The sequence below is a fragment of the Chrysochloris asiatica genome, unplaced genomic scaffold, assembly GCF_000296735.1.
Source record: "Chrysochloris asiatica unplaced genomic scaffold, ChrAsi1.0 scaffold00017, whole genome shotgun sequence".
Lineage (NCBI taxonomy): Eukaryota > Metazoa > Chordata > Mammalia > Afrosoricida > Chrysochloridae > Chrysochloris > Chrysochloris asiatica.
In genome coordinates, this window is record NW_006408535.1 from 3,621,213 (window position 1) to 3,635,155 (window position 13,943).

General features: G+C 36.9%; 1 pseudogene; it reads right to left on the minus strand.

Annotated features, from left to right (window-relative positions):
• LOC102814902 overlaps window positions 1-13,878 on the minus strand; it is a 29,833-nt pseudogene extending 15,955 nt beyond the window's left edge.
• Window positions 13,879-13,943: the final 65 nt, after the last annotated feature.

A 13,943-nucleotide genomic window follows, 5' to 3' on the forward strand; every position in this document is an offset into this window, starting at 1 on the left:
AATGCATACGAACTTTGGAGAAAAACAAATACATCACTCTCCTCTCATCCTCTGGTCAACTATGATTACTATTGGAATTAGAATCCAGAGCATTGGTAGCTTGTTAATATAACTCCTAAAGTTGAGCCTTCAATAAGCACAAAGCAGGGTGTAGCAGAGTGAAGAGTGGATCTGGAAATGTAATCAGAAAGCAACTAAAAAAGTTCAAAATTTGTATACTAAAGTAGAAAGTATTACTATTAAGTAAGGTCCCAATTCATACATGCATAGGTTTATTCCAAACAAAATGTACTCAAACATGTCTCTACAATCAGTGGTTACTGGCAGACAAGTTCTGTCAGGAATACACTTCTCTTAGTCTAGTTATGGAGTTTAAAAAAAGATCCAGTCAAGGCAGTGGCTTCCCAGGGAATCTGCTGGCCAGCTAAATTAAGACAAAGAGCTAGTTCAGGTTATTGTTGTTGTTAGGCGCTGTCGAGTCAGTTCTGACTTATAGAGACCCTATAAAACAGAACAAAACACAGTGCAATCTGTTCCATATTCACAATTGTTGTTATACTTGAGCCCATTTTTACTGCTACTGGATCTTGTTGGGGGTCTTCCTCTTTTTGATGACCTTCCACTTTTACCAAGCATGATATCTTTCTCCAAGGACTGGTCCCTCCTAATAATATGTCCGAAGAATTGAAGTTTTTAAATCCTGACTTCAAAGGAGCATTCTGGCTACACTTCTTCCAGGAAAGATATATTTATTCTTCTGACAGTCCATGGCATTTTCAATATTCTTTGCCAACACCATAATTCAAATGCATCGATTCTTCTATGATATTCCTTACTCATTGTCCAACTTTCACATGCATATGAAGCTATTGAAAACACCATGACTTGTTCAGGAGCACCTTAGTTCTCAAACTGACATCTTTGCTCTGTGACACTTTAAGGAGGTCTTTTGCAGCAGATTTGCCTAATGAAAGACATTATTTGATTTCTTGACTGCTTCTTCTATGAGCAAACATTGTGGGTCCAAGGAAATTAAAGTCTTTGACAACTTTAATTTTTTTCTCCATCTATCATGATGGTACAATTATGAAGATCTTTGTTTTATATTCATTGAGGTGCAATCCATACTGAAGGCTGTAGTTTTTTGTCTTCATCAGTAATTATTTCAAGTCCTCTTAGATTTCAGCAAGCAGGGTTGTATCATCTGCATATCACATGTTATTAATGAGTCTTTCTCCAATTCTGATGCCACATTTTTCTTCATATAATTCAGTTTATCAGATTATCTTCTCAGTATAGGTTGAATAAGATGATTAAAGGATGCAACTCTGATTCACACCTTTCCTGGTTTAAAATAATTTAGAATCCCCTTGTTTTGAAATCCTGTTTGAACGACTGTCTCTTGGTCTATGTACAGTTTCTTCATGAACACAACTAAGTGTTCTTGAATATACATTCTTCACAATATTATTCATAGTTTATTATGATCCACACGGCCAAGTGTCTTTATAAAAAAATAAAGCACAAGTAAATATTTTTCTGGAATTTTCTGTTTTTAGCCAAATTGTATATGACTTCAGCAGTATATGACAACATTCCATATCCTCCTCTGAATCCAGGTTGAGTTTAGGGCATCTCCCTCATGATTGTACTGCTGCAATCATTTTTTAAATATCTTCAGCAAAATATTATTTGCATGCAATAGTAATGCTATTGTTTGATGATTTCTGCATTCAGCTGGGTCACATTTTGTTGGAATAGTCAGAGATATGTATGTATCTCCCCCAATCAGTTGGTCATATGGCAGTATTCCAAATTTCTTGGCATAGATAAGTGAGCACCTCCAGAACTGCATCAATTTTATTTGTATTTTGTCAATATCTGGAGCTTGTTTTTCACCAATGCCTTTGGTGCTACTAGGACTTTTCCTTGAATACAACCAGTTCTTGATCACGTTAAACCTCTTGAAATGACTGAACACTGAACAATTATTTTTGGTACAGTGTCTTAGTGTATTCCTTCCAACTTTTTTATTATTATTATTTCTGGCATCATTTAATATTTGTCCATAGAAAACTTCAATATTGCAACCTGAGACTTGAATATTTCCTTCAGTTCTTTCAGCTTGAGAAATACGGAGCATGTCCTTCCCTTTTGGTTTTCCAACTCTAGGTTTTTATTATCATATTGTAATAAAAACTTTGTCTCTTTCATCTGCCCTTTGAAATTCTACGGTAAGCTTTTTGACTTCATCACTTCTTTCTTTCAGAAGGTTATGGAGACTTCTTTTTGGGACTCTAAGAGGATTATCTTGTTAGATTTTTCTCAAAGGATACAGAACAATCTCAACTGCTTATTATCAAAAAGATTTAAGAACATTGAAAACTGCATTGGTGAGAAAGAGATCAGGAAATCTGTGTTGAGGATTTTTCCCCCACCATGACAATGCACCTGCTTATTTTTGAGGGTTGTGGGGCTACCCTATAGAATTTCATAGGGAAACTTTACTCCAATGCCCTATGTCTTTAATCTTGCCCCTTCAGACTTCTTTTTCTTCTACAAACTCAAACAACATTCAAAAGAAACACAATTTCAGTCACTGTGGATGCTCTGCAAAAACTGTTGTTTTGACATGGTGTAAATAAAAAAGCGAAGAATTCTTCAAGAAAAAGCTGTTGTTTGTTGTTAAGTGCCATCGAGTCGGGTTGTAGGGTTGCCAAAGAGAAGTTCGTGAGCTTGAACCACCAAGAAAAGGTTGTTGTTGTTAAGTGCAATCGAGTCGGTTCCGACCCATAGCGACCCTGAACAGGGTTTCTGAGGCTGTAAATCTTTATGGGAGCAGAAAGCCTCATCTTTCTCTCGCGGAGCAGCTGGTAGTTTCGAACTACTGACCTGGCTGTGGTTCGCAGCCCAATTCGTAATCACGACACTAGAAAAGGTTAGAAAGATGGAAATACTGCCTTCAGAAATAGATAGACTTAGATGGAGGGTCCAAATGGTTCAATGGGGAGGTGTGACATGAGAAATAATTTCAATACGGTTACAGAGAAAAGGCCAACACAACCACTTAAGGTTTACTTGACAGCAAAATTAAGGAATCTTTATGGAACAACCCCTACCCATCAATCATAATTTAAGAAACTAATTTAATGAAATTATTTTCTTTCTAGTAATAATTGGATTTCTCATCTTATTTTTCTACATATTACAAACCTAACAGGTCACACATAGTAGTAGTTGGCACTTTATAAGTTTTAAAAAATGAAAAATTATTTTCATTTTTAGAAAACTACACATAAAAATTAATTTCTTTTCAAATAATATGTGCTCTAAAAATAATTTGTAACAATCAATAAACAAGGAGAACTCAGATGCAGACAGTACAGACCCGGTCAGGAGGCCAAGCCCCTGTGGGCCCAAGCGTTGTTGACCGTCCAAACCATAGGCTCTGAGGATCAGACTCTAGCCACCTAGTAGACATAGCAAACTGTCCCTCATCTGGTTATTCAGTAATGCTTGTTAGTAATCTCATACATGAGCCCTGGATATCCACAGACAAATGTAAAAACCTTCCCTAAAAGCCGAGACTGTAAATTCCAAAAAGCCAAGTCCTCCACCCCCATCCAAAAAAAAAAAAAAAAGCTAAAGAGGATAGAGAGAAACACTGTAAACTGATGATATATGGAGGGGATAATAATCAATGTAATGAAACAAGCTATATGAATGGTTGAATGTGAAGCTGATGATGTGCCCTGTAAACTTTCACTCAATGCAAAATAAAAACATTTAATTAAAAAAAAAAATAATAATAATTTGTAAATAAAATTTGTATAACAAATAATTCTTAATTGTTGGTATTTGTGTGGAATTCTATTATGTGATTATGTATCTATTTCCTGTTATGAAAATACTGTGATTGTTCTTGGTGGATTTCTTTTAAACATATTCTATGCTTAAATGCATATAAACTATAGATGGGGGCAGAAAGGTTCAGAGTATTTGTTTATGAAAGATGCTCATTTTCCAAAGATTGTTAAAGTGCTCTTATTTTCAAAGCCATCTCCTCTAATGCATTTTAAATTGTGTCCAATTTAAAAAACCTGGTTCATACAACTTTATAAATAGCACATTTTATGCATAAAGCAAAGATTAAATAGTTCAGCGTTTGTATAAATATTTTGTATCATAGGTTTTCTGCTTGATTATATAGGAGAACTGGTGGCACAGTGGTTAAAGTGCTCAGCTAGTATCCCAAATGTCAGCTGTTTGAACTCACCAGTGGAGAAATACTGCAGTGTTTCTGAAAACATTTACAGACTTGTTAACCCGATAAGGCAGTTCTACTCTGCCCTATGGTGTTGCCATGAGCCAGAATTTGACTTGACAGCAGTGGATATGATTTGCGTTTGGTTTTATATCAGTATATTTTTCACTGTTCAGTGACCTTTAATTTCTCCGTAACTTTTAATAGACTCAGGATGGCAAAGAAAAATCTAAGATTATTATTTTGTGTGATGCTGAGGGGAATGGGAAGGGCTGTCTGTCTTCTAATTTTTTTTTTATTATAATATTTAAAATATTATAGAAAAAATCAAAATAGCCTGACAATGGCACTTCCAAGGTTCACGAATGCCTAATAATGATGGTTCATATACTTTCAATCTTTCCTTTGAGGTCTGCTCAGTGGTGTAGATTGAATGGAATCTTTCTGAGTTTGTTATCAAGTATATCTGATTTTTGTTTCTAAGAAATATTTCTTGGCTACATGATTATTAAACACAAGTATCTAACCCAAGGAATCCATTTAAAGATGAAAAAAATTAGGGTTCTTGTGTTAAATCATAATCATAAAACAAATATGAGCTTACTTCTTAATATTGGCAAATGGTGCCCCTTTTTCTCCCATGTCAATTTTTCTGGTATGCCTTTCAAGGAAGTTCAACTTGTATGATTTACTAACCAGAAGCTTGACAAGGAATGTCACATCTAGCATTTATTAATTCTAGAGGACTCCTGGTGTGGCACTGTAGGATCAGCAATGCACTTCAAACCACAAGATTGGCTGTTCAAACCCACTAGCTGCTACTCAGAACCGACTCATGGCACCTAACAACAACAATAGAGGAAATACTGATATCTGATTCATGAATTGCTCATTATTAAACCAAACCAACCCAAACATACTGATAGTCATTCCAATCCAACTCATAGTCACACTAGTGTTATTGTGTGTCAGCAAGTCAGTTCTGATTATAAGACACAGTAAAATTGCCTCAGAGGATTTTCAAGGCGGTAGATCGTTATGGAAACAGACTTTCATATCTTTCTCCTGCAGAAAGGTGGATGGGTTTGAATTGCCTACCTCTGGTTAGCAGCTGATCGCTTTAATCATTGTGCCATATGGACTCCTTTGCACATGAATAACAGTGTTTTAAGGAGCTCTGGTAGCATAGTGGTTACGAATTGGGCTGCTAACATCAAGGTCAGCAGTTTGAAACTACCAGCTGTTCCACAGGAGAAAGATGAGGCATTCTCCCATAAACATTTACAGCCTCAAAAACCCTATACAGGAGTTGCAACCGACTCCATGGCACACCACTACCACCGGTGTTTTATGTTACAGGTCTCTTTCATAGTAAAATTTACAGCCCCCCAAACCCTGTAAGGTCTCTCTGAGGTGGAACTGACTTGTTGGCCCGCAGTCATCCAGACATCCAGTCAAAGTCAGAAAGTATGATCATCTTACTTCATTTCCAGTTTTTCAAAAGTCACTTCAGCAAAATGGCTACCAACAACTCTTAATTATGACCTTAACATTACTTGCATAGAAGGAGAATTTTATTTTAATGTTATTTTCACTATTAAAATTCATTCTTTATGTTATTTCAGTCACTATATTTAAATATCTTGGATGAAGATGCACTATAAGGGAACTTTAAAAAGTTTGTGGAAAGATTCCATTATCTTTTTATTTCATTTTTTCATGAACTTTTTAAAGCCCTGGTATAAGATTTGGATTATAATGAACATAAAATTTACTAATTCCAGACTATTGTGCTGTGTGATTGTTCCATTTTATTTGTGACATGGGACTTGATTTTAGGTTACTTTGGAGACCTTTATCACATTGAGAGCACAGTGGATCTGTACAATAAGATTGTGCACCACAGGATTGAAGCCCACCAGCCACAGCCACTCTGCCAGAGAAAGTTGACACTTTCTGAAGTTTTACTACCTCAGCAATAATAGAAAGAAAATGAGTATATGAAGAAACACATAATAACAAGTTAGAAAATGTTAGATACTGTTTAATCAATTCTGATTCATAGAAACCAATGTACAACAAAACAAAACTCTGCCCTATCCTGAACCATCCTCACATTAATTGCTACATTTGATCACTGGTGTGGCACTGTGGGTTAATGCGCCAGACTGCAAAGCCAATTGAACTGCAAGATCGGCGGTTCAAGCTCACCAGCTGCTCCTCGGAAACCCTATACAGGGTCGCTATGGGTCAGGAATCAACTCGATGGCACTTAACAACAACCACCACTGTGCCAATTTATCTAATTGAAGGATTCCCTCTTTTTTAAGGACTCACTACACGCACAGGGCCCTTCTCTGGGGACTAGTTCCTTCTGATGATGTGTACAAAGTACTTGAGAAAAATTTAGGAGAGTTTGAAACTACCAGCTGTTCCGTGGGAGAAAGATGAGGCTTTCTGCTCCCATAAAGATTTATAGCCTCAGAAACCCTGTGCAGGGTCACTATGAGTAGGAACCGACTCCACGGTACTTAACAGTAACAACAGAATATGAAAACACAGAATCAATATATCCTGCAAGTGATAACTAATTTAATTTGTCACTCTGCCCAGGATATGTGAAAAAAAAAATAGTAAAAACAAACAAATTAATTAATTAAAAGGCATACATAAGTGAGAGATAACTAGGAAATGTGGGCATCAAGATTGTATTCTTTCACTATTCTTATTCAATCTGTATTCTGAGCAAAAACTTCGAAGACGTTGGATTATGTGAGGAAGAATGTGGCATCAGGAATGGTGGAAGACTTATTAATAACCTGTGATAGTCACATGATACAATCTTTGTTGCTGGAAGCAAAGAGGACTTAAAATACTGATGGCAATCAGCATCTACAGCCTTCAGTATGGATTGCACCTCAATACAAAGAAAACGAGTCCTCATAGCTGGTCAAATTAGTGACCTCTTGATAAATGTAGAAAAATTTGAAGTTGTCAAAGATTTCATTTTACTTGGGTCCGCAAACAATGTTCATAGAAGCAGTAAACAAGAAATTTAATGAAATTTGCAGTAGGCAAATCTGCTGCAAAAGACCACTTTTAACAGTTAAAGATCAAAGAAGTCACTTTGAAGACAAAGGCACACTTGACACAAAGCCACAGTATTTTCAATCACCTCATATGCATGGGAAAACAGGACCATGAAGAATCAGTGCATTGGATTTATGGTGTTGGTAAAGAATATTGAAAGTACCATGGACTGCCCAAAGAATGAAAAAAATCTGTGTTGAAAGTATGCTCCTAAGAAGTGAGGATCATCTCTTATTCCTTGGATAGGTTGTTAGGAAGGACGGGTCTCTGGGAAAGGATACCATGCTTTATACTATGGAAAGTCAGCAAAAAAGAGGAAGACGCTCAAACCAATGGACTGACACAGTCTCAACAATACTGAGTTCAAGCATAACAACTGTGAGAATGGCTCAGAACCTAGCAGTGACTGGTTCTGTTGTACATGAGTTTTCTCTGAATCCGAACTTATTTAAGGACACTTAAGGAGTCCTGGTGTGGAGCTGTGGGCTAATGCGCCAGACTGCAGATTCGTTTAAACTGCAGGGTCCGTGGTTCAAGCTCACCAGCTGCTCCTTGGAAACCCTATACAGGGTTGCTATGGTCAGAATGGACTCAACGCCACTTAACAACAACAACAAAGAACATCAATAACAGCAAAAATAATATGTGAACAGGAGTTCTGGTAGCATAATAATTAAAGCCCTTGGCTACTAACTGAAACGTTGGCAGTTCAAACCTACCTACTACTCTGCCTGAAAAAAAAAAAAAAAATGACAGTTTGCTTTTGTAAAGATTTAAAGACTTGAAAATTGTTTGGGAAATTCTACCAAGTTCTTTAGGGGCGTTGAGAGTTGGAACTGTCTTGGTGGTAGTGGGTTTGCTTTCTTTTGTTTCATATATGAATAAAGAGGTTTTGTTTTGTTATTTAGAAAGGAAATAAACGCAATGGAGAGAAAACAAATTAGCTGGAAGAAAACATATTTTTATATTTTTAATGATTTTACGGTATTTTAGATTCATATCTAATTTTGAGGACTTCATGGAGTCTCTGGGGTGGGTGGGGATTCAAGGCTAACGAGAAAACTTCACAAGTTTCCAAAATGAAAGTATAATTAAACAAGTAGGAAAAGGTATTAGATTCTCAGCATCAGGCATAGTGGGCCACTTCAATTAGAAAACAATGTAATTTCTTTTAGAGGCACTGGAGTGCTGCAAAGTTAAATGAGCAGCAAACCATCCATCTCACAGCATTTTCTACTCCTAAGCTAGTTTGATCATTCACTGCAATGGCCACACAGAACTCAGACATGATACTCAAAGTTACGGGTTACGATTCAGGTTCAGAAATGCTCAAAGCACAGTTCTTCCAGTCAGGACATCCTGTCCTCTTCAGTGCTCACAGGCAGGCCTCTCTGACTGGGCAATGGTTCAGGGTTGTAGATAAATGCTCACAGAGCACACAATTCCAACATGAGCCTCAGCTCAAATGTATTTGTCTCTAGCTTCACGGGTCAGCAACCCTTACTGTCCAATTAAGTGCTAATGAGTCTCTTGACCAAAGGCAGGCAACTTTACTTGCTCCATAGGCCAAGAAGTCCATACCTCTGTCTGGTATTCTGGCTTTTGTTTCTGTTGCTGCTGCTCCTCTGCCACATCTTTGGTGTCACAGCTTTCTATTTCTTGGTTGAGAAAGTTTAATGTGCAGGGATCTCAAGGTCCAAAAGATGTACTTCACTACTGGCTCTTCTTTGATGGTAGTGAGATTCCCCTCTTCTGCTTGAGAGATGCCTCATTTTATACCTATACTAGAGTTTCAAGTTTTTACGATTATAATTGAACTCTGTTAACATCCACAACTGAATCATGTCATTCGATGAGTATCTTCTCCCACCTTCTTTTACCCAGACCCATCAAGTAAAGAGTCATTTGGTAAGAGTTACAAAGACTAAGACTAGAAGAGAATTACTAAGTAATTCACTACACCACTGTCTACCTTCTGGCTCTTCTAGCCTGTGTTCCTTCATATATGCTGGATTAACTTTCCCACAACAATCATTTTAACTGAGCATACCCATGAACAGAGCCTTGGTACCATAGTAGGTTATGTGTTGGGCTGCTAACCACAAGATCAACAGTTCGAATCTACCAGCCATTTCATGGAAAAAAGATTAAGTATTCTGCTTCTGTAAAGATTCAGGGTAGCTATGAGTCAGACCTGACTCAAAACACACAACCACCACGAACACCACACCAATGAAAGCTTGTAAGTCATCCATTTCATGCCTTTATGTTTTTCTACTTTAGATATCCAATTTCTAAATTGCCAGTACCTATCTGCAAAGCCATTTGAATTGCAAGGTTGGCAGTTCAAGCTCACCAGTGGCTCCTCAGAAACCTTATACAGGGTCTCTATGAGTTGGAACCGACTCGATGGCACTTAACAACAACAACAACAACAACAACATCAACCCCGTGGAGTCCTGGTGTGGCCTGTAGGATAAGCACTGAACTGCAAGGTCAGTTTGAACCATGAAGTTGGTGGTCCAAACTCACCAGCTGTTCCTCAGAAACCCTACACAGGATTGTTATGAGTTGGAACTGACTCTATGGCACTTAACAACAACGTCAACCCAGTAGGGGTCCTGGTGTGGCCCTGTAAGATCAGCAATGTGCTGCAATGATGGTTTTAATCACAAGGTTGATGGTTCAAACTCACCAGCCTGTATTCTAGATCTCCTTGGAAACCCTAAACAGGGTTGCTATGAGTCAGAGCCAACTCAGTGGCACTTAACAACAACAACAACAATAATCAACCCAGTACTCTCAGAAGGCAAGTGCTGTTTTTTTAATTAAAGGATCATCTGTCCCTATTGGATCTTTGATCATCTGCATCAATAAACAAAGTTCAGTCCATGTTGTTGTTGTTGTTAGGTGCCATCATGTCAGTACTGACTCATAGTGACCTTATGCAGAGCAGAACAAAACACTGCTCAATCCTGGGCCATCCTCACTATCGTTGCGACACTGTCCATCGATGCTGCCACATGGCCAATCCATTTTGCTGGGGGTCTTCCTATTTTTCTCTGACCCTCCACCTTACCAAACATGATATCCTTCTCCAGCGACTGGTCCCTCCTGACAATATGTCCAAAGTATGAGAGACAAAGTTTGATCAAAAATAGAAACTTGAAAAATTAGATAGGAACACTGTGCTTATGTTAATGAGGGAGGAAAAGCTTAGAAAACGAGGGTGAGAATGACTACACAATTTGACAAATGTGTAATCACTGTCACTACATTGTACAGGTAGAAATTGTTGAATTGGTGTTATGTTTTGTTCTGTATAGTCTCAACAACAAAACAAAATAAAAAATTTACACTTTCATAATAAAAAAAGGAGTTATAGTTAATGTTAGATCAGCTTTCAAAAATGTATATACCAGCTCTGATAGTGTAAAACGCTCTGGTCCTTAGTGGTGTCATCTTTGCTCTTTAACACTTGAAAGAGGTCTTATGGAGCATATTTGTTTAATGCAATACGTCTCTTGATAGCTTGACAAACTGCTTAAATGAGTATTGATTATCGACACTAGCAAAAGGAAGTCCTTGACAGCTTTAATTTTTTCTCTGTTTATCATGATGTTATTTTTTGGTTCAGTTGTGAGGATTTTTATTTTCTTTACATTGAGGTATAATCTATACTGAAGGCTGTGGTCTTTGATCTTTGTTAGTAAGTATTTCAATTCCTCTTCACTTTCAGCAAACAAGGTTGCATCATCTGCATATTGAAGGTTGTTGATTATTCCTCCAATCCTGATGCCAGTCTTCTTCATATAATCCAGCTTCTCGGATTATTTGTTCAGCATACAAATTGAATACGCATGATGAAAGAATACAACTTTTACACACCTTTCCTGATTTAAAACCATTCAGTATTCTCTTGTTCTGTTTTAATGACTGCCTCTTGGTCTAAATACAGGTTCCTCATTAGCACAATTAACTGTTCTGGAATTCTTATTCTTTGAAATGTTATGATCCACACAGTCAACGATCTTTACATTGTCAATAAACCACAAATAAAAATCTTTCTGGTATTCCTAATTTTCATTCAAAATCTATCTGACATCATTCCACATCCTCTTCTGTATCTGACTTGAATTTCTGACAGCTCACTGTCAATGTACTGCTATGGCCATTTTTGCATTATCTTAAGCAAAATTTTACTCACACAAGTTATTAATGATATTGTTTGATGATTTTCATATTCCATTGGCCTCCTTTCTATAGAATGGGCACAAATATGGATATCTTCTAAAAGGTTGGCTAGGTAGCTGTCTTACAAATTTCTTTCTTTAAAAATTTTTTTGCCCCAAATTTCTTGACATATAATTTTTGTTAGGTTTTCTTTTAAGATCACACTCTGGAGAACATTAAAGTCACTAATTCAAATTAACCTGTTTTGTTATATTATTGACTACATTGGCATTCAAGGAAAGTATACGTTTAATCGTAAAAGAGACAAAGTTTTTAGGGTCAGCCTAAATCAGAGGAAGTTAAAATTCATAAGTCCCTGTGTAAGGCAAACAGTTAAGCACATAGCTACTAACTAAAAGGTTGGTGGTTGAAATCCTTTCAAAGATTATTCTGAATAAACAATTGGAGATCTACTTCTAAAAAGCCACAGACTTGAAAGCTCTATGAAGCACATATGGGGTCACCATGAATCAAATCCAACTCAATGGCAACTGGGTTGATTTTCTAGTTCATGCCAATAATCAGATAATCAGTTTTGAAAAAACAATATTTATTCAAAATACCAGGCAATTTATTTTCAGAGAGTATTAGGTTAATATTTGTTGTGGTTGTTGTTATGCGCCGTGGAGACGGTTCCGACTCACAGCAACCCTCAGCAGTGTTTCCGAGGCTGTAAATCTTTATGGGAGCAGAAAGCCTCATCTTTCTCCCAAGGAACACCTGGTAATTTCAAAATGCTCATCATGAGATTAGCAGTCAGATTCGTAACCACCATGCTACCAGAGCGCTTTAGTATACTGACGTATAGTTTAGTAGCTATTTCATATTAGTCAATCCAGTTTAGCATTCTGCTTATATGTATTTTTAAACTCTTCATTTTGTTTTCAAAATGAGAATTATTTTACCAACAGTACAGAATTCTCATCATGCTTTTAGAGAAAATACATAGAGCATGTAGCGTATTCTTGTTATAAAATACATTTGAGTTAATTGTGTTTATTATGACCTATGTTATGAGTATTTTATTTCCTTGCTCTCCAAGTTGTAAGCAGTGTTCTGGTGGAAAGGGTTCTCAGGGCCAGGTCCTTCTTATGGTTAATAAGAAAGACCATCAAATGAGTTAGAAAACGATTCGTGTGGAGTCAGAACACATTCTTTGCAGATATAAGAAAGCTCATTCTTTGAGGTTTATAAAAAAAAAAGCAGATCATGTATTTTAATTTGGAAATACAGTATTAATATTCATTCCCATGTTTTATGGATCACATGAAAGACCACCAAGTGAGTTGGAAAAATATTGGTGTGGATTCAGTACACATTTTTCGGGATGCATGAAAGCTCATTGAGAGTTATCTAAAAAGCAGGTGAAGTATTTTTATTTGGAAATACAAGCATCAATAACCAGCCCAAATAAGACCACATTTTTATTATACGTTACTTTGTTGTTGTTAAGTGCCTTCGAGTCAGTTGCAACTCATAGCAACTCTGAATAGGGATTCCAAGGAGTGGCTGGTAAACTTGAACTGTCAACTTTGTGGTTCAAACCGACCTTGAAATTCAGTGCATTCTCCTACAGCGCCACAGTGCATTGTCCAGGACTCCTACAACTTGCTAGTATGCCAAATAGAGAAACATAATTTTGGGATAAAACTCTAGACTGTAAGAAATTTATGGATACACATTCTGAATTATAGGTACGTCTGAAAAAAATTTAACAATGCAATTAAGTGAGAAGATTTCTAATGCATGTTGTTTAGGGTGAAAACAAAACAAAACAATAATAGAAAAGAAAAAAATAAAACAAAAAATAAACTAGGCTTGACCTACTCAGAATCTAGAAATATTGTTTAAGGGAATAGATACAAATATTGGTTTTGTGATAAAGATTATAATTTGGTAAGTACCATATATATTTTTTCTAATAGTCATGCAGTAAAAATGCTACACTAAAGATAATGTGAATTTTAAATATAATTTCAGATACATAAGTTATATAATTATACTTACAAGTATTATTAGGCTGGGTGTGGCACTGTAGGATAAGCACTGGACTGATAACTGCAAGGCTGGCAGTTCAAATCCACCAGTAGCTCTCAAAAACCCTATACAGGGTTACTATGAGAAGGAGCCAACTCGATGGCAACAATAATAACAATACTTGTTGTTGTTGTCAGGTGCCATCAAGTCGGAACCGATGCATAGCAACTCCATGCACAGCAGAATGAAACAATGTCCCATCTTGGGCCAACCTCACTATCGCCGCCACACTCCAAGCCATTTGGACGATCCATCTCGCTGGAGGGTCTTCCTCTTTCTCTCTGACCCTCCACCTTACCCAGCATGACATCCTTCTCCA